At 39.8% G+C, this 25,667-nt stretch overlaps 14 non-coding genes across 14 annotated transcripts; all 14 read left to right on the forward strand.

The window, feature by feature from the left end:
• Positions 1–1,030: 1,030 nt before the first annotated feature.
• TRNAS-GCU (transfer RNA serine (anticodon GCU)) lies at positions 1,031–1,112 on the forward strand. Its single transcript has one exon. It is a non-coding gene; the product is annotated as a tRNA-Ser (tRNA).
• A 1,280-nt stretch (positions 1,113–2,392) lies between these two features.
• TRNAS-GCU (transfer RNA serine (anticodon GCU)) lies at positions 2,393–2,474 on the forward strand. Its single transcript has one exon. It is a non-coding gene; the product is annotated as a tRNA-Ser (tRNA).
• Positions 2,475–3,073: 599 nt separating this feature from the next.
• TRNAS-GCU (transfer RNA serine (anticodon GCU)) lies at positions 3,074–3,155 on the forward strand. The gene has a single exon. It is a non-coding gene; the product is annotated as a tRNA-Ser (tRNA).
• A 599-nt stretch (positions 3,156–3,754) lies between these two features.
• TRNAS-GCU (transfer RNA serine (anticodon GCU)) lies at positions 3,755–3,836 on the forward strand. The gene has a single exon. It is a non-coding gene; the product is annotated as a tRNA-Ser (tRNA).
• Positions 3,837–4,435: 599 nt separating this feature from the next.
• On the forward strand, positions 4,436–4,517 carry TRNAS-GCU (transfer RNA serine (anticodon GCU)). Its single transcript has one exon. It is a non-coding gene; the product is annotated as a tRNA-Ser (tRNA).
• A 1,939-nt stretch (positions 4,518–6,456) lies between these two features.
• Positions 6,457–6,538, forward strand: TRNAS-GCU (transfer RNA serine (anticodon GCU)). Its single transcript has one exon. It is a non-coding gene; the product is annotated as a tRNA-Ser (tRNA).
• Positions 6,539–9,152: 2,614 nt separating this feature from the next.
• Positions 9,153–9,234, forward strand: TRNAS-GCU (transfer RNA serine (anticodon GCU)). The gene has a single exon. It is a non-coding gene; the product is annotated as a tRNA-Ser (tRNA).
• Positions 9,235–10,514: 1,280 nt separating this feature from the next.
• Positions 10,515–10,596, forward strand: TRNAS-GCU (transfer RNA serine (anticodon GCU)). Its single transcript has one exon. It is a non-coding gene; the product is annotated as a tRNA-Ser (tRNA).
• Positions 10,597–11,195: 599 nt separating this feature from the next.
• On the forward strand, positions 11,196–11,277 carry TRNAS-GCU (transfer RNA serine (anticodon GCU)). The gene has a single exon. It is a non-coding gene; the product is annotated as a tRNA-Ser (tRNA).
• A 1,961-nt stretch (positions 11,278–13,238) lies between these two features.
• Positions 13,239–13,320, forward strand: TRNAS-GCU (transfer RNA serine (anticodon GCU)). The gene has a single exon. It is a non-coding gene; the product is annotated as a tRNA-Ser (tRNA).
• A 2,642-nt stretch (positions 13,321–15,962) lies between these two features.
• Positions 15,963–16,044, forward strand: TRNAS-GCU (transfer RNA serine (anticodon GCU)). Its single transcript has one exon. It is a non-coding gene; the product is annotated as a tRNA-Ser (tRNA).
• A 2,642-nt stretch (positions 16,045–18,686) lies between these two features.
• Positions 18,687–18,768, forward strand: TRNAS-GCU (transfer RNA serine (anticodon GCU)). Its single transcript has one exon. It is a non-coding gene; the product is annotated as a tRNA-Ser (tRNA).
• Positions 18,769–19,367: 599 nt separating this feature from the next.
• Positions 19,368–19,449, forward strand: TRNAS-GCU (transfer RNA serine (anticodon GCU)). Its single transcript has one exon. It is a non-coding gene; the product is annotated as a tRNA-Ser (tRNA).
• Positions 19,450–22,470: 3,021 nt separating this feature from the next.
• TRNAS-GCU (transfer RNA serine (anticodon GCU)) lies at positions 22,471–22,552 on the forward strand. The gene has a single exon. It is a non-coding gene; the product is annotated as a tRNA-Ser (tRNA).
• The last annotated feature ends 3,115 nt before the right edge of the window (positions 22,553–25,667 follow it).

Below are 25,667 nucleotides of genomic sequence, written 5' to 3' on the forward strand. Positions count from 1 at the left end.
TCACATTATTATAATCCCCAATCTGTAACTGTAAAAATAACGCAAATTTGAGCTCAAATCAAAATTATTTTGATTGAGTCCAGAAAACAAGAGCACACCATGTCTTTTCCTCACCTCGGCAAAGAGAACCAATTTGCCCTGACACTTGACGGCAAAATCGACAGGAAAAAAGCACACATTTTTCCCCCCGATGTGTAGTGCATAACACTAAGGCTTGTCTTAAAAACAACTAACACAAACAAAAATTCACATTATTATCATCCCCAATCTGTAACTGTAAAAATAACACAAATTAGAGATACGGCCACCGTGCACTTCACCGACTGCGTCAAACAGCATGCGTGCGCCACTGTCAGACGAGGTGGCTGAGTGGTTAAGGCGATGCACTGCTAATCCATTGTGCTCTGCACGCATGGATTCGAATCCCATCTTCGTCGACATTTCTACAAAACTCTGTTCCTCAGAGAATTTTGTAAACTCACGTTACTGTCTGTGTTAGTCAACCGTCATTTATTTGCAAGGCTATTTTAATGGAGGGTCCAGGGAATTTTTACACCATAAATAGGCACAAATTCATGGCAGTTCCACAAGTTGCAAATAAGCACTATTTTTCCCATTGATACCTATAGCATAACAATAATGCTTGTCTTAAAAACAACTTATTCAAACAAAAATTCACATTATTATCATCCCCAATCTGTAACTGTAAAAATAACGCAAATTAGAGCTCAAATCAAAATTATTTTGATGGAGTCCAGAAAACAAGAGCACACCATGTCTTTTCCTCACCTCGGCAAAGAGAACCAATTTGCCCTGACACTTGACGGCAAAATCGACAGGAAAAAAGCACACATTTTTCCCCCCGATGTGTAGGGCATAACACTAAGGCTTGTCTTAAAAACAACTAACACAAACAAAAATTCACATTATTATCATCCCCAATCTGTAACTGTAAAAATAACACAAATTAGAGATGCGGCCACCGTGCACTTCACCGACTGCGTCAAACAGCATGCAAGCGCCACTGTCAGACGAGGTGGCTGAGTGGTTAAGGCGATGGACTGCTAATCCATTGTGCTCTGCACGCATGGGTTCGAATCCCATCTTCGTCGACTTTTCTACAAAACTCTGTTCCTCAGAGAACTTTGTAAACTCACGTTACTGTCTGTGTTAGTCAACCGTCATTTATTTGCAAGGCTATTTTAATGGAGGGTCCAGGGCATTTTTACACCATAAATAGGCACAGAGTCGCATTCATGGCAGTTCCACAAGTTGGAAATAAGCACTATTTTTCCCATTGATACCTATAGCATAACAATAATGCTTGTCTTAAAAACAACTTATTCAAACAAAAATTCACATTATTATCATCCCCAATCTGTAACTGTAAAAATAACGCAAATTAGAGCTCAAATCAAAATTATTTTGATTGAGTCCAGAAAACAAGAGCACACCATGTCTTTTCCTCACCTCGGCAAAGAGAACCAATTTGCCCTGACACTTGACGGCAAAATCGACAGGAAAAAAGCACACATTTTTCCCCCCGATGTGTAGTGCATAACACTAAGGCTTGTCTTAAAAACAACTAACACAAACAAAAATTCACATTATTATCATCCCCAATCTGTAACTGTAAAAATAACACAAATTAGAGATACGGCCACCGTGCACTTCACCGACTGCGTCAAACAGCATGCATGCGCCACTGTCAGACGAGGTGGCCGAGTGGTTAAGGCGATGGACTGCTAATCCATTCTGCTCTGCACGCATGGGTTCGAATCCCATCCTCGTCGACATTTCTACAAAACTCTGTTCCTCAGAGAACTTTGTAAACTCACGTTACTGTCTGTGTTAGTCAACCGTCATTTATTTGCAAGGCTATTTTAATGGAGGGTCCAGGGAATTTTTACACCATAAATAGGCACAGAGTCGCATTCATGGCAGTTCCACAAGTTGGAAATAAGCATCATTTTTCCCATTGATACCTATAGCATAACAATAATGCTTGTCTTAAAAACAACTTATTCAAACAAAAATTCACATTATTATCATCCCCAATCTGTAACTGTAAAAATAACGCAAATTTGAGCTCAAATCAAAATTATTTTGATTGAGTCCAGAAAACAAGAGCACACCATGTCTTTTCCTCACCTCGGCAAAGAGAACCAATTTGCCCTGACACTTGACGGCAAAATCGACAGGAAAAAAGCACACATTTTTCCCCCCGATGTGTAGTGCATAACACTAAGGCTTGTCTTAAAAACAACTAACACAAACAAAAATTCACATTATTATCATCCCCAATCTGTAACTGTAAAAATAACACAAATTAGAGATACGGCCACCGTGCACTTCACCGACTGCGTCAAACAGCATGCGTGCGCCACTGTCAGACGAGGTGGCCGAGTGGTTAAGGCGATGGACTGCTAATCCATTGTGCTCTGCACGCATGGGTTCGAATCCCATCTTCGTCGACATTTATACAAAACTCTGTTCCTCAGAGAACTTTGTAAACTCATGTTACTGTCTGTGTTAGTCAACCGTCATTTATTTGCAAGGCTATTTTAATGGAGGGTCCAGGGAATTTTTACACCATAAATAGGCACAGAGTCGCATTCATGGCAGTTCCACAAGTTGGAAATAAGCATCATTTTTCCCATTGATACCTATAGCATAACAATAATGCTTGTCTTAAAAACAACTTATTCAAACAAAAATTCACATTATTATCATCCCCAATCTGTAACTGTAAAAATAACGCAAATTAGAGCTCAAATCAAAATTATTTTGATTGAGTCCAGAAAACAAGAGCACACCATGTCTTTTCCTCACCTCGGCAAAGAGAACCAATTTGCCCTGACACTTGACGGCAAAATCGACAGGAAAAAAGCACACATTTTTCCCCCCGATGTGTAGTGCATAACACTAAGGCTTGTCTTAAAAACAACTAACACAAACAAAAATTCACATTATTATCATCCCCAATCTGTAACTGTAAAAATAACACAAATTAGAGATACGGCCACCGTGCACTTCACCGACTGCGTCAAACAGCATGCGTGCGCCACTGTCAGACGAGGTGGCCGAGTGGTTAAGGCGATGGACTGCTAATCCATTGTGCTCTGCACGCATGGGTTCGAATCCCATCTTCGTCGACATTTATACAAAACTCTGTTCCTCAGAGAACTTTGTAAACTCACGTTACTGTCTGTGTTAGTCAACCGTCATTTATTTGCAAGGCTATTTTAATGGAGGGTCCAGGGAATTTTTACACCATAAATAGGCACAGAGTCGCATTCATGGCAGTTCCACAAGTTGGAAATAAGCATCATTTTTCCCATTGATACCTATAGCATAACAATAATGCTTGTCTTAAAAACAACTTATTCAAACAAAAATTCACATTATTATCATCCCCAATCTGTAACTGTAAAAATAACGCAAATTAGAGCTCAAATCAAAATTATTTTGATTGAGTCCAGAAAACAAGAGCACACCATGTCTTTTCCTCACCTCGGCAAAGAGAACCAATTTGCCCTGACACTTGACGGCAAAATCGACAGGAAAAAAGCACATATTTTTCCCCCCGATGTGTAGTGCATAACACTAAGGCTTGTCTTAAAAACAACTAACACAAACAAAAATTCACATTATTATCATCCCCAATCTGTAACTGTAAAAATAACACAAATTAGAGATACGGCCACCGTGCACTTCACCGACTGCGTCAAACAGCATGCGTGCGCCACTGTCAGACGAGGTGGCCGAGTGGTTAAGGCGATGGACTGCTAATCCATTGTGCTCTGCACGCATGGGTTCGAATCCCATCTTCGTCGACATTTCTACAAAACTCTGTTCCTTAGAGAACTTTGTAAACTCACGTTACTGTCTGTGTTAGTCAACCGTCATTTATTTGCAAGGCTATTTTAATGGAGGGTCCAGGGAATTTTTACACCATAAATAGGCACAGAGTCGCATTCATGGCAGTTCTACAAGTTGGAAATAAGCATCATTTTTCCCATTGATACCTATAGCATAACAATAATGCTTGTCTTAAAAACAACTTATTCAAACAAAAATTCACATTATTATCATCCCCAATCTGTAACTGTAAAAATAACGCAAATTAGAGCTCAAATCAAAATTATTTTGATTGAGTCCAGAAAACAAGAGCACACCATGTCTTTTCCTCACCTCGGCAAAGAGAACCAATTTGCCCTGACACTTGACGGCAAAATCGACAGGAAAAAAGCACACATTTTTCCCCCCGATGTGTAGTGCATAACACTAAGGCTTGTCTTAAAAACAACTAACACAAACAAAAAATCACATTATTATCATCCCCAATCTGTAACTGTAAAAATAACACAAATTAGAGATACGGCCACCGTGCACTTCACCGACTGCGTCAAACAGCATGCGTGCACCACTGTCAGACGAGGTGGCCGAGTGGTTAAGGCGATGGACTGCTAATCCATTGTGCTCTGCACGCATGGGTTCGAATCCCATCTTCGTCGACATTTCTACAAAACTCTGTTCCTCAGAGAACTTTGTAAACTCACGTTACTGTCTGTGTTAGTCAACCGTCATTTATTTGCAAGGCTATTTTAATGGAGGGTCCAGGGAATTTTTACACCATAAATAGGCACAGAGTCGCATTCATGGCAGTTCCACAAGTTGCAAATAAGCACCATTTTTCCCATTGATACCTATAGCATAACAATAATGCTTGTCTTAAAAACAACTTATTCAAACAAAAATTCACATTATTATCATCCCCAATCTGTAACTGTAAAAATAACGCAAATTAGAGCTCAAATCAAAATTATTTTGATTGAGTCCAGAAAACAAGAGCACACCATGTCTTTTCCTCACCTCGGCAAAGAGAACCAATTTGCCCTGACACTTGACGGCAAAATCGACAGGAAAAAAGCACACATTTTTCCCCCCGATGTGTAGTGCATAACACTAAGGCTTGTCTTAAAAACAACTAACACAAACAAAAATTCACATTATTATCATCCCCAATCTGTAACTGTAAAAATAACACAAATTAGAGATACGGCCACCGTGCACTTCACCGACTGCGTCAAACAGCATGCGTGCGCCACTGTCAGACGAGGTGGCCGAGTGGTTAAGGCGATGGACTGCTAATCCATTGTGCTCTGCACGCATGAGTTCGAATCCCATATTCGTCGACTTTTCTACAAAACTCTGTTCCTCAAAGAACTTTGTAAACTCACGTTACTGTCTTTGTTAGTCAACCGTCATTTATTTGCAAGGCTATTTTAATGGAGGGTCCAGGGAATTGTTACACCATAAATAGGCACAGAGTCGCATTCATGGCAGTTCCACAAGTTGGAAATAAGCACCATTGATACCTATAGCATAACAATAATGCTTGTCTTAAAAACAACTTATTCAAACAAAAATTCACATTATTATCATCCCCAATCTGTAACTGTAAAAATAATGCAAATTAGAGCTCAAATCAAAATTATTTTGATTGAGTCCAGAAAACAAGAGCACACCATGTCTTTTCCTCACCTCGGCAAAGAGAACCAATTTGCCCTGACACTTGACGGCAAAATCTACAGAAAAAAAGCACACATTTTTCCCCCCGATGTGTAGTGCATAACACTAAGGCTTGTCTTAAAAACAACTAACACAAACAAAAATTCACATTATTATCATCCCCAATCTGTAACTGTAAAAATAACACAAATTAGAGATACGGCCACCGTGCACTTCACCGACTGCGTCAAACAGCATACGTGCGCCACTGTCAGACTAGTTGGCCGAGTGGTTAAGGCGATGGACTGCTAATCCATTGTGAACTGCACGCATGGGTTTGAATCCCATCTTCGTCGACTTGTCTACAAAACTCTGTTCCTCAGAGAACTTTGTAAACTCACGTTACTGTCTCTGTTAGTCAACCGTCATTTATTTGCAAGGCTATTTTAATGGAGGGTCCAGGGAATTTTTACACCATAAATAGGCACATGGCAGTTCCACAAGTTGGAAATAAGCACCATTTTTCCCATTGATACCTATAGCATAACAATAATGCTTGTTTTAAAAACAACTTATTCAAAAAAAATTCACATTATTATCAACCCCAATCTGTAACTGTAAAAATAACGCAAATTAGAGCTCAAATCAAAATTATTTTGATTGAGTCCAGAAAACAAGAGCACACCATGTCTTTTCCTCACCTCGGCAAAGAGAACCGATTTGCCCTGACACTTGACGGCAAAATCGACAGGAAAAAAGCACACATTTTTCCCCCCGATGTGTAGTGCAAAACACTAAGGCTTGTCTTAAAAACAACTAACACAAACAAAAATTCACATTATTATCATCCCCAATCTGTAACTGTAAAAATAACACAAATTAGAGATACGGCCACCGTGCACTTCACCGACTGCGTCAAACAGCATGCGTGCGCCACTGTCAGACGAGGTGGCCGAGTGGTTAAGGCGATGGACTGCTAATCCATTGTGCTCTGCACGCATGGGTTCGAATCCCATCTTCGTCGACTTTTCTACAAAACTCTGTTCCTCAGAGAACTTTGTAAACTCACGTTACTGTCTCTGTTAGTCAACCGTCATTTATTTTCAAGGCTATTTTAATGGAGGTTCCAGGGAATTTTTACACCATAAATAGGCACAGAGTCGCATTCATGGCAGTTCCACAAGTTGGAAATAAGCACCATTTTTCCCATTGATACCTATAGCATAACAATAATGCTTGTCTTAAAAACAACTTATTCAAACAAAAATTCACATTATTATCATCCCCAATCTGTAACTGTAAAAATAACGCAAATTAGAGCTCAAATCAAAATTATTTTGACTGAGTCCAGAAAACAAGAGCACACCATGTCTTTTCCTCACCTCGGCAAAGAGAACCAATTTGCCCTGACACTTGACGGCAAAATCGACAGGAAAAAAGCACACATTTTTCCCCCCGATGTGTAGTGCATAACACTAAGGCTTGTCTTAAAAACAACTAACACAAACAAAAATTCACATTATTATCATCCCCAATCTGTAACTGTAAAAATAACACAACTTAGAGATACGCCCACCGTGCACTTCACCGACTGCGTCAAACAGCATGCGTGCGCCACTGTCAGACGAGGTGGCCGAGTGGTTAAGGCGATGGACTGCTAATCCATTGTACTCTGCATGCATGGGTTCGAATCCCATCTTCGTCGACTTTTCTACAAAACTCTGTTCCTCAGAGAACTTTGTAAACTCACGTTACTGTCTGTGTTAGTCAACCGTCATTTATTTGCAAGGCTATTTTAATGGAGGGTCCAGGGAATTTTTACACCATAAATAGGCACAGAGTCGCATTCATGGCAGTTCCACAAGTTGGAAATAAGCACCATTTTTCCTATTGATACCTATAGCATAACAATAATGCTTGTCTTAAAAACAACTTATTCAAACAAAAATTCACATTATTATCATCCCCAATCTGTAACTGTAAAAATAACGCAAATTAGAGCTCAAATCAAAATTATTTTGATTGAGTCCAGAAAACAAGAGCACACCATGTCTTTTCCTCACCTCGGCAAAGAGAACCAATTTGCCCTGACACTTGACGGCAAAATCGACAGGAAAAAAGCACACATTTTTCCCCCCGATGTGTAGTGCATAACACTAAGGCTTGTCTTAAAAACAACTAACGCAAACAAAAATTCACATTATTATCATCCCCAATCTGTAACTGTAAAAATAACACAAATTAGAGATACGGCCACCGTGCACTTCACCGACTGCGTCTAACAGCATGCGTGCGCCACTGTCAGACGAGGTGGCCGAGTGGTTAAGGCGATGGACTGCTAATCCATTGTGCTCTGCACGCATGAGTTCGAATCCCATCTTTGTCGACTTTTCTACAAAACTCTGTTCCTCAGAGAACTTTGTAAACTCACGTTACTGTCTGTGTTAGTCAACCGTCATTTATTTGCAAGGCTATTTTAATGGAGGGTCCAGGGAATTTTTACACCATAAATAGGCACAGAGTCGCATTCATGGCAGTTCCACAAGTTGGAAATAAGCACCATTTTTCCTATTGATACCTATAGCATAACAATAATGCTTGTCTTAAAAACAACTTATTCAAACAAAAATTCACATTATTATCATCCCCAATCTGTAACTGTAAAATTATTTTGATTGAGTCCAGAAAACAAGAGCACACCATGTCTTTTCCTCACCTCGGCAAAGAGAACCAATTTGCCCTGACACTTGACGGCAAAATCGACAGGAAAAAAGCACACATTTTTCCCCCCGATGTGTAGTGCATAACACTAAGGCTTGTCTTAAAAACAACTAACGCAAACAAAAATTCACATTATTATCATCCCCAATCTGTAACTGTAAAAATAACACAAATTAGAGATACGGCCACCGTGCACTTCACCGACTGCGTCTAACAGCATGCGTGCGCCACTGTCAGACGAGGTGGCCGAGTGGTTAAGGCGATGGACTGCTAATCCATTGTGCTCTGCACGCATGAGTTCGAATCCCATCTTTGTCGACTTTTCTACAAAACTCTGTTCCTCAGAGAACTTTGTAAACTCACGTTACTGTCTGTGTTAGTCCACTGTCATTTATTTGCAAGGCTATTTTAATGGAGGGTCCAGGGAATTGTTACACCGTAAATAGGCACAGAGTCGCATTCATGGCAGTTCCACAAGTTGGAAATAAGCACCATTTTTCCCATTGATACCTATAGCATAACAATAATGCTTGTTTTAAAAACAACTTATTCAAACAAAAATTCACATTATTATCATCCCCAATCTGTAACTGTAAAAATAACGCAAATTAGAGCTCAAATCAAAATTATTTTGATTGAGTCCAGAAAACAAGAGCACACCATGTCTTTTCCTCACCTCGGCAAAGAGAACCGATTTGCCCTGACACTTGACGGCAAAATCGACAGGAAAAAAGCACACATTTTTCCCCCCGATGTGTAGTGCAAAACACTAAGGCTTGTCTTAAAAACAACTAACACAAACAAAAATTCACATTATTATCATCCCCAATCTGTAACTGTAAAAATAACACAAATTAGAGATACGGCCACCGTGCACTTCACCGACTGCGTCAAACAGCATGCGTGCGCCACTGTCAGACGAGGTGGCCGAGTGGTTAAGGCGATGGACTGCTAATCCATTGTGCTCTGCACGCATGGGTTCGAATCCCATCTTCGTCGACTTTTCTACAAAACTCTGTTCCTCAGAGAACTTTGTAAACTCACGTTACTGTCTCTGTTAGTCAACCGTCATTTATTTGCAAGGCTATTTTAATGGAGGTTCCAGGGAATTTTTACACCATAAATAGGCACAGAGTCGCATTCATGGCAGTTCCACAAGTTGGAAATAAGCACCATTTTTCCCATTGATACCTATAGCATAACAATAATGCTTGTCTTAAAAACAACTTATTCAAACAAAAATTCACATTATTATCAACCCCAATCTGTAACTGTAAAAATAACGCAAATTAGAGCTCAAATCAAAATTATTTTGACTGAGTCCAGAAAACAAGAGCACACCATGTCTTTTCCTCACCTCGGCAAAGAGAACCAATTTGCCCTGACACTTGACGGCAAAATCGACAGGAAAAAAGCACACATTTTTCCCCCCGATGTGTAGTGCATAACACTAAGGCTTGTCTTAAAAACAACTAACACAAACAAAAATTCACATTATTATCATCCCCAATCTGTAACTGTAAAAATAACACAACTTAGAGATACGCCCACCGTGCACTTCACCGACTGCGTCAAACAGCATGCGTGCGCCACTGTCAGACGAGGTGGCCGAGTGGTTAAGGCGATGGACTGCTAATCCATTGTACTCTGCATGCATGGGTTCGAATCCCATCTTCGTCGACTTTTCTACAAAACTCTGTTCCTCAGAGAACTTTGTAAACTCACGTTACTGTCTGTGTTAGTCAACCGTCATTTATTTGCAAGGCTATTTTAATGGAGGGTCCAGGGAATTTTTACACCATAAATAGGCACAGAGTCGCATTCATGGCAGTTCCACAAGTTGGAAATAAGCACCATTTTTCCCATTGATACCTATAGCATAACAATAATGCTTGTCTTAAAAACAACTTATTCAAACAAAAATTCACATTATTATCATCCCCAATCTGTAACTGTAAAAATAACGCAAATTAGAGCTCAAATCAAAATTATTTTGATTGAGTCCAGAAAACAAGAGCACACCATGTCTTTTCCTCACCTCGGCAAAGAGAACCGATTTGCCCTGACACTTGACGGCAAAATCGACAGGAAAAAAGCACACATTTTTCCCCCCGATGTGTAGTGCAAAACACTAAGGCTTGTCTTAAAAACAACTAACACAAACAAAAATTCACATTATTATCATCCCCAATCTGTAACTGTAAAAATAACACAAATTAGAGATACGGCCACCGTGCACTTCACCGACTGCGTCAAACAGCATGCGTGCGCCACTGTCAGACGAGGTGGCCGAGTGGTTAAGGCGATGGACTGCTAATCCATTGTGCTCTGCACGCATGGGTTCGAATCCCATCTTCGTCGACTTTTCTACAAAACTCTGTTCCTCAGAGAACTTTGTAAACTCACGTTACTGTCTCTGTTAGTCAACCGTAATTTATTTGCAAGGCTATTTTAATGGAGGTTCCAGGGAATTTTTACACCATAAATAGGCACAGAGTCGCATTCATGGCAGTTCCACAAGTTGGAAATAAGCACCATTTTTCCCATTGATACCTATAGCATAACAATAATGCTTGTTTTAAAAACAACTTATTCAAACAAAAATTCACATTATTATCAACCCCAATCTGTAACTGTAAAAATAACGCAAATTAGAGCTCAAATCAAAATTATTTTGATTGAGTCCAGAAAACAAGAGCACACCATGTCTTTTCCTCACCTCGGCAAAGAGAACCGATTTGCCCTGACACTTGACGGCAAAATCGACAGGAAAAAAGCACACATTTTTCCCCCCGATGTGTAGTGCAAAACACTAAGGCTTGTCTTAAAAACAACTAACACAAACAAAAATTCACATTATTATCATCCCCAATCTGTAACTGTAAAAATAACACAAATTAGAGATACGGCCACTGTGCACTTCACCGACTGCGTCAAACAGCATGCGTGCGCCACTGTCAGACGAGGTGGCCGAGTGGTTAAGGCGATGGACTGCTAATCCATTGTGCTCTGCACGCATGGGTTCGAATCCCATCTTCGTCGACTTTTCTACAAAACTCTGTTCCTCAGAGAACTTTGTAAACTCACGTTACTGTCTCTGTTAGTCAACCGTCATTTATTTGCAAGGCTATTTTAATGGAGGTTCCAGGGAATTTTTACACCATAAATAGGCACAGAGTCGCATTCATGGCAGTTCCACAAGTTGGAAATAAGCACCATTTTTCCCATTGATACCTATAGCATAACAATAATGCTTGTCTTAAAAACAACTTATTCAAACAAAAATTCACATTATTATCATCCCCAATCTGTAACTGTAAAAATAACGCAAATTAGAGCTCAAATCAAAATTATTTTGACTGAGTCCAGAAAACAAGAGCACACCATGTCTTTTCCTCACCTCGGCAAAGAGAACCAATTTGCCCTGACACTTGACGGCAAAATCGACAGGAAAAAAGCACACATTTTTCCCCCCGATGTGTAGTGCATAACACTAAGGCTTGTCTTAAAAACAACTAACACAAACAAAAATTCACATTATTATCATCCCCAATCTGTAACTGTAAAAATAACACAACTTAGAGATACGCCCACCGTGCACTTCACCGACTGCGTCAAACAGCATGCGTGCGCCACTGTCAGACGAGGTGGCCGAGTGGTTAAGGCGATGGACTGCTAATCCATTGTACTCTGCATGCATGGGTTCGAATCCCATCTTCGTCGACTTTTCTACAAAACTCTGTTCCTCAGAGAACTTTGTAAACTCACGTTACTGTCTGTGTTAGTCAACCGTCATTTATTTGCAAGGCTATTTTAATGGAGGGTCCAGGGAATTTTTACACCATAAATAGGCACAGAGTCGCATTCATGGCAGTTCCACAAGTTGGAAATAAGCACCATTTTTCCTATTGATACCTATAGCATAACAATAATGCTTGTCTTAAAAACAACTTATTCAAACAAAAATTCACATTATTATCATCCCCAATCTGTAACTGTAAAAATAACGCAAATTAGAGCTCAAATCAAAATTATTTTGATTGAGTCCAGAAAACAAGAGCACACCATGTCTTTTCCTCACCTCGGCAAAGAGAACCAATTTGCCCTGACACTTGACGGCAAAATCGACAGGAAAAAAGCACACATTTTTCCCCCCGATGTGTAGTGCATAACACTAAGGCTTGTCTTAAAAACAACTAACGCAAACAAAAATTCACATTATTATCATCCCCAATCTGTAACTGTAAAAATAACACAAATTAGAGATACGGCCACCGTGCACTTCACCGACTGCGTCTAACAGCATGCGTGCGCCACTGTCAGACGAGGTGGCCGAGTGGTTAAGGCGATGGACTGCTAATCCATTGTGCTCTGCACGCATGAGTTCGAATCCCATCTTTGTCGACTTTTCTACAAAACTCTGTTCCTCAGAGAACTTTGTAAACTCACGTTACTGTCTGTGTTAGTCCACTGTCATTTATTTGCAAGGCTATTTTAATGGAGGGTCCAGGGAATTGTTACACCGTAAATAGGCACAGAGTCGCATTCATGGCAGTTCCACAAGTTGGAAATAAGCACCATTTTTCCCATTGATACCTATAGCATAACAATAATGCTTGTCTTAAAAACAACTTATTCAAACAAAAATTCACATTATTATCATCCCCAATCTGTAACTGTAAAAATAACGCAAATTAGAGCTCAAATCAAAATTATTTTGATTGAGTCCAGAAAACAAGAGCACACCATGTCTTTTCCTCACCTCGGCAAAGAGAACCGATTTGCCCTGACACTTGACGGCAAAATCGACAGGAAAAAAGCACACATTTTTCCCCCCGATGTGTAGTGCAAAACACTAAGGCTTGTCTTAAAAACAACTAACACAAACAAAAATTCACATTATTATCATCCCCAATCTGTAACTGTAAAAATAACACAAATTAGAGATACGGCCACCGTGCACTTCACCGACTGCGTCAAACAGCATGCGTGCGCCACTGTCAGACGAGGTGGCCGAGTGGTTAAGGCGATGGACTGCTAATCCATTGTGCTCTGCACGCATGGGTTCGAATCCCATCTTCGTCGACTTTTCTACAAAACTCTGTTCCTCAGAGAACTTTGTAAACTCACGTTACTGTCTCTGTTAGTCAACCGTCATTTATTTGCAAGGCTATTTTAATGGAGGTTCCAGGGAATTTTTACACCATAAATAGGCACAGAGTCGCATTCATGGCAGTTCCACAAGTTGGAAATAAGCACCATTTTTCCCATTGATACCTATAGCATAACAATAATGCTTGTCTTAAAAACAACTTATTCAAACAAAAATTCACATTATTATCATCCCCAATCTGTAACTGTAAAAATAACGCAAATTAGAGCTCAAATCAAAATTATTTTGACTGAGTCCAGAAAACAAGAGCACACCATGTCTTTTCCTCACCTCGGCAAAGAGAACCAATTTGCCCTGACACTTGACGGCAAAATCGACAGGAAAAAAGCACACATTTTTCCCCCCGATGTGTAGTGCATAACACTAAGGCTTGTCTTAAAAACAACTAACACAAACAAAAATTCACATTATTATCATCCCCAATCTGTAACTGTAAAAATAACACAACTTAGAGATACGCCCACCGTGCACTTCACCGACTGCGTCAAACAGCATGCGTGCGCCACTGTCAGACGAGGTGGCCGAGTGGTTAAGGCGATGGACTGCTAATCCATTGTACTCTGCATGCATGGGTTCGAATCCCATCTTCGTCGACTTTTCTACAAAACTCTGTTCCTCAGAGAACTTTGTAAACTCACGTTACTGTCTGTGTTAGTCAACCGTCATTTATTTGCAAGGCTATTTTAATGGAGGGTCCAGGGAATTTTTACACCATAAATAGGCACAGAGTCGCAATCATGGCAGTTCCACAAGTTGGAAATAAGCACCATTTTTCCTATTGATACCTATAGCATAACAATAATGCTTGTCTTAAAAACAACTTATTCAAACAAAAATTCACATTATTATCATCCCCAATCTGTAACTGTAAAAATAACGCAAATTAGAGCTCAAATCAAAATTATTTTGATTGAGTCCAGAAAACAAGAGCACACCATGTCTTTTCCTCACCTCGGCAAAGAGAACCAATTTGCCCTGACACTTGACGGCAAAATCGACAGGAAAAAAGCACACATTTTTCCCCCCGATGTGTAGTGCATAACACTAAGGCTTGTCTTAAAAACAACTAACGCAAACAAAAATTCACATTATTATCATCCCCAATCTGTAACTGTAAAAATAACACAAATTAGAGATACGGCCACCGTGCACTTCACCGACTGTGTCTAACAGCATGCGTGCGCCACTGTCAGACGAGGTGGCCGAGTGGTTAAGGCGATGGACTGCTAATCCATTGTGCTCTGCACGCATGAGTTCGAATCCCATCTTTGTCGACTTTTCTACAAAACTCTGTTCCTCAGAGAATTTTGTAAACTCACGTTACTGTCTGTGTTAGTCCACTGTCATTTATTTGCAAGGCTTTTTTAATGGAGGGTCCAGGGAATTGTTACACCGTAAATAGGCACAGAGTCGCATTCATGGCAGTTCCACAAGTTGGAAATAAGCACCATTTTTCGCATTGATACCTATAGCATAACAATAATGCTTGTCTTAAAAACAACTTATTCAAACAAAAATTCACATTTTTATCATCCCCAATCTGTAACTGTAAAAATAACGCAAATCAGAGCTCAAATCAAAATTATTTTGATTGAGTCCAGAAAACAAGAGCACACCATGTCTTTTCCTCACCTCGGCAAAGAGAACCAATTTGCCCTGACACTTGACGGCAAAATCGACAGGAAAAAAGCACACATTTTTCCCCCCGATGTGTAGTGCATAACACTAAGGCTTGTCTTAAAAACAACTAACACAAACAAAAATTCACATTATTATCATCCCCAATCTGTAACTGTAAAAATAACACAAATTAGAGATACGGCCACCGTGCACTTCACCGACTGCGTCTAACAGCATGCGTGCGCCACTGTCAGACGAGGTGGCCGAGTGGTTAAGGCGATGGACTGCTAATCCATTGTGCTCTGCATGCATGGGTTCGAATCCCATCTTCGTCGACTTTTCTACAAAACTCTGTTCCTCAGAGAACTTTGTAAACTCACATTACTGTCTGTGTTAGTCAACTGTCATTTATTTGCAAGGCTATTTTAATGGAGGGTCCAGGGAATTTTTACACCATAAATAGGCACAGAGTCGCATTCATGGCAGTTCCACAAGTTGGAAATAAGCACCATTTTTCCCATTGATACCTATAGCATAACAATAATGCTTGTCTTAAAAACAACTTATTCAAACAAAAATTCACATTATTATCATCCCCAATCTGTAACTGCAAAAATAACGCAAATTAGAGCTCAAATCAAAATTATTTTGATTGAGTCCAGAAAACAAGAGCACACCATGTCTTTTCCTCACCTCGGCAAAGAGAACCAATTTGCCCTGACACTTGACGGCAAAATCGACAGGAAAAAAGCACACATTTTTCCCCCCGATGTGTAGTGCATAACACTAAGGCTTGTCTTAAAAACAACTAACACAAACAAAAATTCACATTATTATCATCCCCAATCTGTAACTGTAAAAATAACACAAATTAGAGATACGGCCACCGTGCACTTCACCGACTGCGTCAAACAGCATGCGTGCGCCACTGTCAGACGAGGTGGCCGAGTGGTTAAGGCGATGGACTGCTAATCCATTGTGCTCTGCACGCATGGGTTCGAATCCCATCTTCGTCGACTTTTCTACAAAACTCTGTTCCTCAGAGAACTTTGTAAACTCACATTACTGTCTGTGTTAGTCAACTGTCATTTATTTGCAAGGCTATTTTAATGGAGGGTCCAGGGAATTTTTACACCATAAATAGGCACAGAGTCGCATTCATGGCAGTTCCACAAGTTGGAAATAAGCACCATTTTTCCCATTGATACCTATAGCATAACAATAATGCTTGTCTTAAAAACAACTTATTCAAACAAAAATTCACATTATTATCATCCCCAATCTGTAACTGTAAAAATAACGCAAATTAGAGCTCAAATCAAAATTATTTTGACTGAGTCCAGAAAACAAGAGCACACCATGTCTTTTCCTCACCTCGGCAAAGAGAACCAATTTGCCCTGACACTTGACGGCAAAATCGACAGGAAAAAAGCACACATTTTTCCCCCCGATGTGTAGTGCATAACACTAAGGCTTGTCTTAAAAACAACTAACACAAACAAAAATTCACATTATTATCATCCCCAATCTGTAACTGTAAAAATAACACAACTTAGAGATACGCCCACCGTGCACTTCACCGACTGCGTCAAACAGCATGCGTGCGCCACTGTCAGACGAGGTGGCCGAGTGGTTAAGGCGATGGACTGCTAATCCATTGTACTCTGCATGCATGGGTTCGAATCCCATCTTCGTCGACTTTTCTACAAAACTCTGTTCCTCAGAGAACTTTGTAAACTCACGTTACTGTCTGTGTTAGTCAACCGTCATTTATTTGCAAGGCTATTTTAATGGAGGGTCCAGGGAATTTTTACACCATAAATAGGCACAGAGTCGCAATCATGGCAGTTCCACAAGTTGGAAATAAGCACCATTTTTCCTATTGATACCTATAGCATAACAATAATGCTTGTCTTAAAAACAACTTATTCAAACAAAAATTCACATTATTATCATCCCCAATCTGTAACTGTAAAAATAACGCAAATTAGAGCTCAAATCAAAATTATTTTGATTGAGTCCAGAAAACAAGAGCACACCATGTCTTTTCCTCACCTCGGCAAAGAGAACCAATTTGCCCTGACACTTGACGGCAAAATCGACAGGAAAAAAGCACACATTTTTCCCCCCGATGTGTAGTGCATAACACTAAGGCTTGTCTTAAAAACAACTAACGCAAACAAAAATTCACATTATTATCATCCCCAATCTGTAACTGTAAAAATAACACAAATTAGAGATACGGCCACCGTGCACTTCACCGACTGTGTCTAACAGCATGCGTGCGCCACTGTCAGACGAGGTGGCCGAGTGGTTAAGGCGATGGACTGCTAATCCATTGTGCTCTGCACGCATGAGTTCGAATCCCATCTTTGTCGACTTTTCTACAAAACTCTGTTCCTCAGAGAACTTTGTAAACTCACGTTACTGTCTGTGTTAGTCCACTGTCATTTATTTGCAAGGCTTTTTTAATGGAGGGTCCAGGGAATTGTTACACCGTAAATAGGCACAGAGTCGCATTCATGGCAGTTCCACAAGTTGGAAATAAGCACCATTTTTCGCATTGATACCTATAGCATAACAATAATGCTTGTCTTAAAAACAACTTATTCAAACAAAAATTCACATTATTATCATCCCCAATCTGTAACTGTAAAAATAACGCAAATCAGAGCTCAAATCAAAATTATTTTGATTGAGTCCAGAAAACAAGAGCACACCATGTCTTTTCCTCACCTCGGCAAAGAGAACCAATTTGCCCTGACACTTGACGGCAAAATCGACAGGAAAAAAGCACACATTTTTCCCCCCGATGTGTAGTGCATAACACTAAGGCTTGTCTTAAAAACAACTAACACAAACAAAAATTCACATTATTATCATCCCCAATCTGTAACTGTAAAAATAACACAAATTAGAGATACGGCCACCGTGCACTTCACCGACTGCGTCTAACAGCATGCGTGCGCCACTGTCAGACGAGGTGGCCGAGTGGTTAAGGCGATGGACTGCTAATCCATTGTGCTCTGCATGCATGGGTTCGAATCCCATCTTCGTCGACTTTTCTACAAAACTCTGTTCCTCAGAGAACTTTGTAAACTCACATTACTGTCTGTGTTAGTCAACTGTCATTTATTTGCAAGGCTATTTTAATGGAGGGTCCAGGGAATTTTTACACCATAAATAGGCACAGAGTCGCATTCATGGCAGTTCCACAAGTTGGAAATAAGCACCATTTTTCCCATTGATACCTATAGCATAACAATAATGCTTGTCTTAAAAACAACTTATTCAAACAAAAATTCACATTATTATCATCCCCAATCTGTAACTGCAAAAATAACGCAAATTAGAGCTCAAATCAAAATTATTTTGATTGAGTCCAGAAAACAAGAGCACACCATGTCTTTTCCTCACCTCGGCAAAGAGAACCAATTTGCCCTGACACTTGACGGCAAAATTGACAGGAAAAAAGCACACATTTTTCCCCCCAATGTGTAGTGCATAACACTAAGGCTTGTCTTAAAAACAACTAACACAAACAAAAATTCACATTATTATCATCCCCAATCTGTAACTGTAAAAATAACACAAATTAGAGATACGGCCACCGTGCACTTCACCGACTGCGTCAAACAGCATGCGTGCGCCACTGTCAGACGAGGTGGCCGAGTGGTTAAGGCGATGGACTGCTAATCCATTGTGCTCTGCACGCATGGGTTCGAATCCCATCTTCGTCGACTTTTCTACAAAACTCTGTTCCTCAGAGAACTTTGTAAACTCACATTACTGTCTGTGTTAGTCAACTGTCATTTATTTGCAAGGCTATTTTAATGGAGGGTCCAGGGAATTTTTACACCATAAATAGGCACAGAGTCGCATTCATGGCAGTTCCACAAGTTGGAAATAAGCACCATTTTTCCCATTGATACCTATAGCATAACAATAATGCTTGTCTTAAAAACAAATTATTCAAACAAAAATTCACATTATTATCATCCCCAATCTGTAACTGCAAAAATAACGCAAATTAGAGCTCAAATCAAAATTATTTTGATTGAGTCCAGAAAACAAGAGCACACCATGTCTTTTCCTCACCTCGGCAAAGAGAACCAATTTGCCCTGACACTTGACGGCAAAATCGACAGGAAAAAAGCACACATTTTTCCCCCCGATGTGTAGTGCATAACACTAAGGCTTGTCTTAAAAACAACTAACACAAACAAAAATTCACATTATTATCATCCCCAATCTGTAACTGTAAAAATAACACAAATTAGAGATACGGCCACCGTGCACTTCACCGACTGCGTCAAACAGCATGCGTGCGCCACTGTCAGACGAGGTGGCCGAGTGGTTAAGGCGATGGACTGCTAATCCATTGTGCTCTGCACGCATGGGTTCGAATCCCATCTTCGTCGACTTTTCTACAAAACTCTGTTCCTCAGAGAACTTTGTAAACTCACGTTACTGTCTGTGTTAGTCCACTGTCATTTATTTGCAAGGCTATTTTAATGGAGGGTCCAGGGAATTGTTACACCGTAAATAGGCACAGAGTCGCATTCATGGCAGTTCCACAAGTTGGAAATAAGCACCATTTTTCCCATTGATACCTATAGCATAACAATAATGCTTGTCTTAAAAACAACTTATTCAAACAAAAATTCACATTATTATCATCCCCAATCTGTAACTGTAAAAATAACGCAAATCAGAGCTCAAATCAAAATTATTTTGATTGAGTCCAGAAAACAAGAGCACACCATGTCTTTTCCTCACCTCGGCAAAGAGAACCAATTTGCCCTGACACTTGACGGCAAAATCGACAGGAAAAAAGCACACATTTTTCCCCCAGATGTGTAGTGCATAACACTAAGGCTTGTCTTAAAAACAACTAACACAAACAAAAATTCACATTATTATCATCCCCAATCTGTAACTGTAAAAATAACACAAATTAGAGCTCAAATCAAAATTATTTTGATTGAGTCCAGAAAACAAGAGCACACCATGTCTTTTCCTCACCTCGGCAAAGAGAACCAATTTGCCCTGACACTTGACGGCAAAATCGACAGGAAAAAAGCACACATTTTTTCCCCCGATGTGTAGTGCATAACACTAAGGCTTGTCTTAAAAACAACTAACACGAACAAAAATTCACATTATTATCATCCCCAATCTGTAACTGTAAAAATAATACAAATTAGAGATACGGCCACCGTGCACTTCACCGACTACGTCTAACAGCATGCGTGCGCCACTGTCAGACGAGGTGGCCGAGTGGTTAAGGCGATGGACTGCTAATCCATTGTGCTCTGCATGCATGGGTTCGAATCCCATCTTCGTTGACTTTTCTACAAAACTCTGTTCCTCAGAGAACTTTGTAAACTCACATTACTGTCTGTGTTAGTCAACTGTCATTTATTTGCAAGGCTATTTTAATGGAGGGTCCAGGGAATTTTTACACCATAAATAGGCACAGAGTCGCATTCATGGCAGTTCCACAAGTTGGAAATAAGCACCATTTTTCCCATTGATACCTATAGCATAACAATAATGCTTGTCTTAAAAACAACTTATTCAAACAAAAATTCACATTATTATCATCCCCAATCTGTAACTGCAAAAATAACGCAAATTAGAGCTCAAATCAAATTTTTTTCCCCCCGATGTGTAGTGCATAACACTAAGGCTTGTCTTAAAAACAACTAACACAAACAAAAATTCACATTATTATCATCCTTAATCTGTAACTGTAAAAATAACACAAATTAGAGATACGGCCACCGTGCACTTCACCGACTGCGTCTAACAGCATGCGCGCGCCATTGTCAGACGAGGTGGCCGAGTGGTTAAGGCGATGGACTGCTAATCCATTGTGCTCTGCATGCATGAGTTCGAATCACATCTTTGTCGACTTTTCTACAAAACTCTGTTCCTCAGAGAACTTTGTAAACTCACGTTACTGTCTGTGTTAGTCAACTGTCATTTATTTGCAAGTCTATTTTAATGGAGGGTCCAGGGAATTGTTACACCGTAAATAGGCACAGAGTCGCATTCATGGCAGTTCCACAAGTTGGAAATAAGCACCATTTTTCCCATTGATACCTATAGCATAACAATAATGCTTGTCTTAAAAACAACTTATTCAAACAAAAATTCACATTATTATCATCCCCAATCTGTAACTGTAAAAATAACGCAAATCAGAGCTCAAATCAAAATTATTTTGATTGAGTCCAGAAAACAAGAACACACCATGTCTTTTCCTCACCTCGGCAAAGAGAACCAATTTGCCCTGACACTTGACGGCAAAATCGACAGGAAAAAAGCACACATTTTTCCCCCCGATGTGTAGTGCATAACACTAAGGCTTGTCTTAAAAACAACTAACACAAACAAAAATTCACATTATTATCATCCCCAATCTGTAACTGTAAAAATAACACAAATTAGAGCTCAAATCAAAATTATTTTGATTGAGTCCAGAAAACAAGAGCACACCATGTCTTTTCCTCACCTCGGCAAAGAGAACCAATTTGCCCTGACACTTGACGGCAAAATCGACAGGAAAAAAGCACACATTTTTTCCCCCGATGTGTAGTGCATAACACTAAGGCTTGTCTTAAAAACAACTAACACGAACAAAAATTCACATTATTATCATCCCCAATCTGTAACTGTAAAAATAACACAAATTAGAGATACGGCCACCGTGCACTTCACCGACTGCGTCTAACAGCATGCGTGCGCCACTGTCAGACGAGGTGGCCGAGTGGTTAAGGCGATGGACTGCTAATCCATTGTGCTCTGCATGCATGGGTTCGAATCCCATCTTCGTCGACTTTTCTACAAAACTCTGTTCCTCAGAGAACTTTGTAAACTCACATTACTGTCTGTGTTAGTCAACTGTCATTTATTTGCAAGGCTATTTTAATGGAGGGTCCAGGGAATTTTTACACCATAAATAGGCACAGAGTCGCATTCATGGCAGTTCCACAAGTTGGAAATAAGCACCATTTTTCCCATTGATACCTATAGCATAACAATAATGCTTGTCTTAAAAACAACTTATTCAAACAAAAATTCACATTATTATCATCCCCAATCTGTAACTGCAAAAATAACGCAAATTAGAGCTCAAATCAAAATTATTTTGATTGAGTCCAGAAAACAAGAGCACACCATGTCTTTTCCTCACCTCGGCAAAGAGAACCAATTTGCCCTGACACTTGACGGCAAAATCGACAGGAAAAAAGCACACATTTTTCCCCCCGATGTGTAGTGCATAACACTAAGGCTTGTCTTAAAAACAACTAACACAAACAAAAATTCACATTATTATCATCCCCAATCTGTAACTGTAAAAATAACACAAATTAGAGATACGGCCACCGTGCACTTCACCGACTGCGTCAAACAGCATGCGTGCGCCACTGTCAGACGAGGTGGCCGAGTGGTTAAGGCGATGGACTGCTAATCCATTGTGCTCTGCACGCATGGGTTCGAATCCCATCTTCGTCGACTTTTCTACAAAACTCTGTTCCTCAGAGAACTTTGTAAACTCACGTTACTTTCTGTGTTAGTCAACCGTCATTTATTTGCAAGGCTATTTTAATGGAGGGTCCAGGGAATTTTTACACCATAAATAGGCACAGAGTCGCATTCATGGCAGTTCCACAAGTTGGAAATAAGCACCATTTTTCCCATTGATACCTATAGCATAACAATAATGCTTGTCTTAAAAACAACTTATGCAAACAAAAATTCACATTATTATCATCCCCAATCTGTAACTGCAAAAATAACGCAAATTAGAGCTCAAATCAAAATTATTTTGATTGAGTCCAGAAAACAAGAGCACACCATGTCTTTTCCTCACCTCGGCAAAGAGAACCAATTTGCCCTGATACTTGACGGCAAAATTGACAGGAAAAAAGCACACATTTTTCCCCCCGATGTGTAGTGCATAACACTAAGGCTTGTCTTAAAAACAACTAACACAAACAAAAATTCACATTATTATCATCCCCAATCTGTAACTGTAAAAATAACACAAATTAGAGCTCAAATCAAAATTATTTTGATTGAGTCCAGAAAACAAGAGCACACCATGTCTTTTCCTCACCTCGGCAAAGAGAACCAATTTGCCCTGACACTTGACGGCAAAATCGACAGGAAAAAAGCACACATTTTTTCCCCCGATGTGTAGTGCATAACACTAAGGCTTGTCTTAAAAACAACTAACACGAACAAAAATTCACATTATTATCATCCCCAATCTGTAACTGTAAAAATAATACAAATTAGAGATACGGCCACCGTGCACTTCACCGACTACGTCTAACAGCATGCGTGCGCCACTGTCAGACGAGGTGGCCGAGTGGTTAAGGCGATGGACTGCTAATCCATTGTGCTCTGCATGCATGGGTTCGAATCCCATCTTCGTCGACTTTTCTACAAAACTCTGTTCCTCAGAGAACTTTGTAAACTCACATTACTGTCTGTGTTAGTCAACTGTCATTTATTTGCAAGGCTATTTTAATGGAGGGTCCAGGGAATTTTTACACCATAAATAGACACAGAGTCGCATTCATGGCAGTTCCACAAGTTGGAAATAAGCACCATTTTTCCCATTGATACCTATAGCATAACAATAATGCTTGTCTTAAAAACAACTTATTCAAACAAAAATTCACATTATTATCATCCCCAATCTGTAACTGTAAAAATAACACAAATTAGAGCTCAAATCAAAATTATTTTGATTGAGTCCAGAAAACAAGAGCACACCATGTCTTTTCCTCACCTCGGCAAAGAGAACCAATTTGCCCTGACACTTGACGGCAAAATCGACAGGAAAAAAGCACACATTTTTTCCCCCGATGTGTAGTGCATAACATTAAGGCTTGTCTTAAAAACAACTAACACGAACAAAAATTCACATTATTATCATCCCCAATCTGTAACTGTAAAAATAATACAAATTAGAGATACGGCCACCGTGCACTTCACCGACTACGTCTAACAGCATGCATGCGCCACTGTCAGACGAGGTGGCCGAGTGGTTAAGGCGATGGACTGCTAATCCATTGTGCTCTGCATGCATGGGTTCGAATCCCATCTTCGTCGACTTTTCTACAAAACTCTGTTCCTCAGAGAACTTTGTAAACTCACATTACTGTCTGTGTTAGTCAACTGTCATTTATTTGCAAGGCTATTTTAATGGAGGGTCCAGGGAATTTTTACACCATAAATAGACACAGAGTCGCATTCATGGCAGTTCCACAAGTTGGAAATAAGCACCATTTTTCCCATTGATACCTATAGCATAACAATAATGCTTGTCTTAAAAACAACTTATTCAAACAAAAATTCACATTATTATCATCCCCAATCTGTAACTGCAAAAATAACGCAAATTAGAGCTCAAATCAAATTTTTTTCCCCCCGATGTGTAGTGCATAACACTAAGGCTTGTCTTAAAAACAACTAACACAAACAAAAATTCACATTATTATCATCCCCAATCTGTAACTGTAAAAATAACACAAATTAGAGATACGGCCACCGTGCACTTCACCGACTGCGTCTAACAGCATGCGCGCGCCATTGTCAGACGAGGTGGCCGAGTGGTTAAGGCGATGGACTGCTAATCCATTGTGCTCTGCATGCATGAGTTCGAATCACATCTTTGTCGACTTTTCTACAAAACTCTGTTCCTCAGAGAACTTTGTAAACTCACTTTACTGTCTGTGTTAGTCAACTGTCATTTATTTGCAAGGCTATTTTAATGGAGGGTCCAGGGAATTGTTACACCGTAAATAGGCACAGAGTCGCATTCATGGCAGTTCCACAAGTTGGAAATAAGCACCATTTTTCCCATTGATACCTATAGCATAACAATAATGCTTGTCTTAAAAACAACTTATTCAAACAAAAATTCACATTATTATCATCCCCAATCTGTAACTGCAAAAATAACGCAAATTAGAGCTCAAATCAAATTTTTTTCCCCCCGATGTGTAGTGCATAACACTAAGGCTTGTCTTAAAAACAACTAACACAAACAAAAATTCACATTATTATCATCCCCAATCTGTAACTGTAAAAATAACACAAATTAGAGATACGGCCACCGTGCACTTCACCGACTGCGTCTAACAGCATGCGCGCGCCATTGTCAGACGAGGTGGCCGAGTGGTTAAGGCGATGGACTGCTAATCCATTGTGCTCTGCATGCATGAGTTCGAATCACATCTTTGTCGACTTTTCTACAAAACTCTGTTCCTCAGAGAACTTTGTAAACTCACTTTACTGTCTGTGTTAGTCAACTGTCATTTATTTGCAAGGCTATTTTAATGGAGGGTCCAGGGAATTGTTACACCGTAAATAGGCACAGAGTCGCATTCATGGCAGTTCCACAAGTTGGAAATAAGCACCATTTTTCCCATTGATACCTATAGCATAACAATAATGCTTGTCTTAAAAACAACTTATTCAAACAAAAATTCACATTATTATCATCCCCAATCTGTAACTGTAAAAATAACGCAAATTAGAGCTCAAATCAAAATTATTTTGATTGAGTCCAGAAAACAAGAGCACACCATGTCTTTTCCTCACCTCGGCAAAGAGA

This window comes from Pelobates fuscus, chromosome 1 (genome assembly GCF_036172605.1).
Source record: "Pelobates fuscus isolate aPelFus1 chromosome 1, aPelFus1.pri, whole genome shotgun sequence".
NCBI lineage: Eukaryota > Metazoa > Chordata > Amphibia > Anura > Pelobatidae > Pelobates > Pelobates fuscus.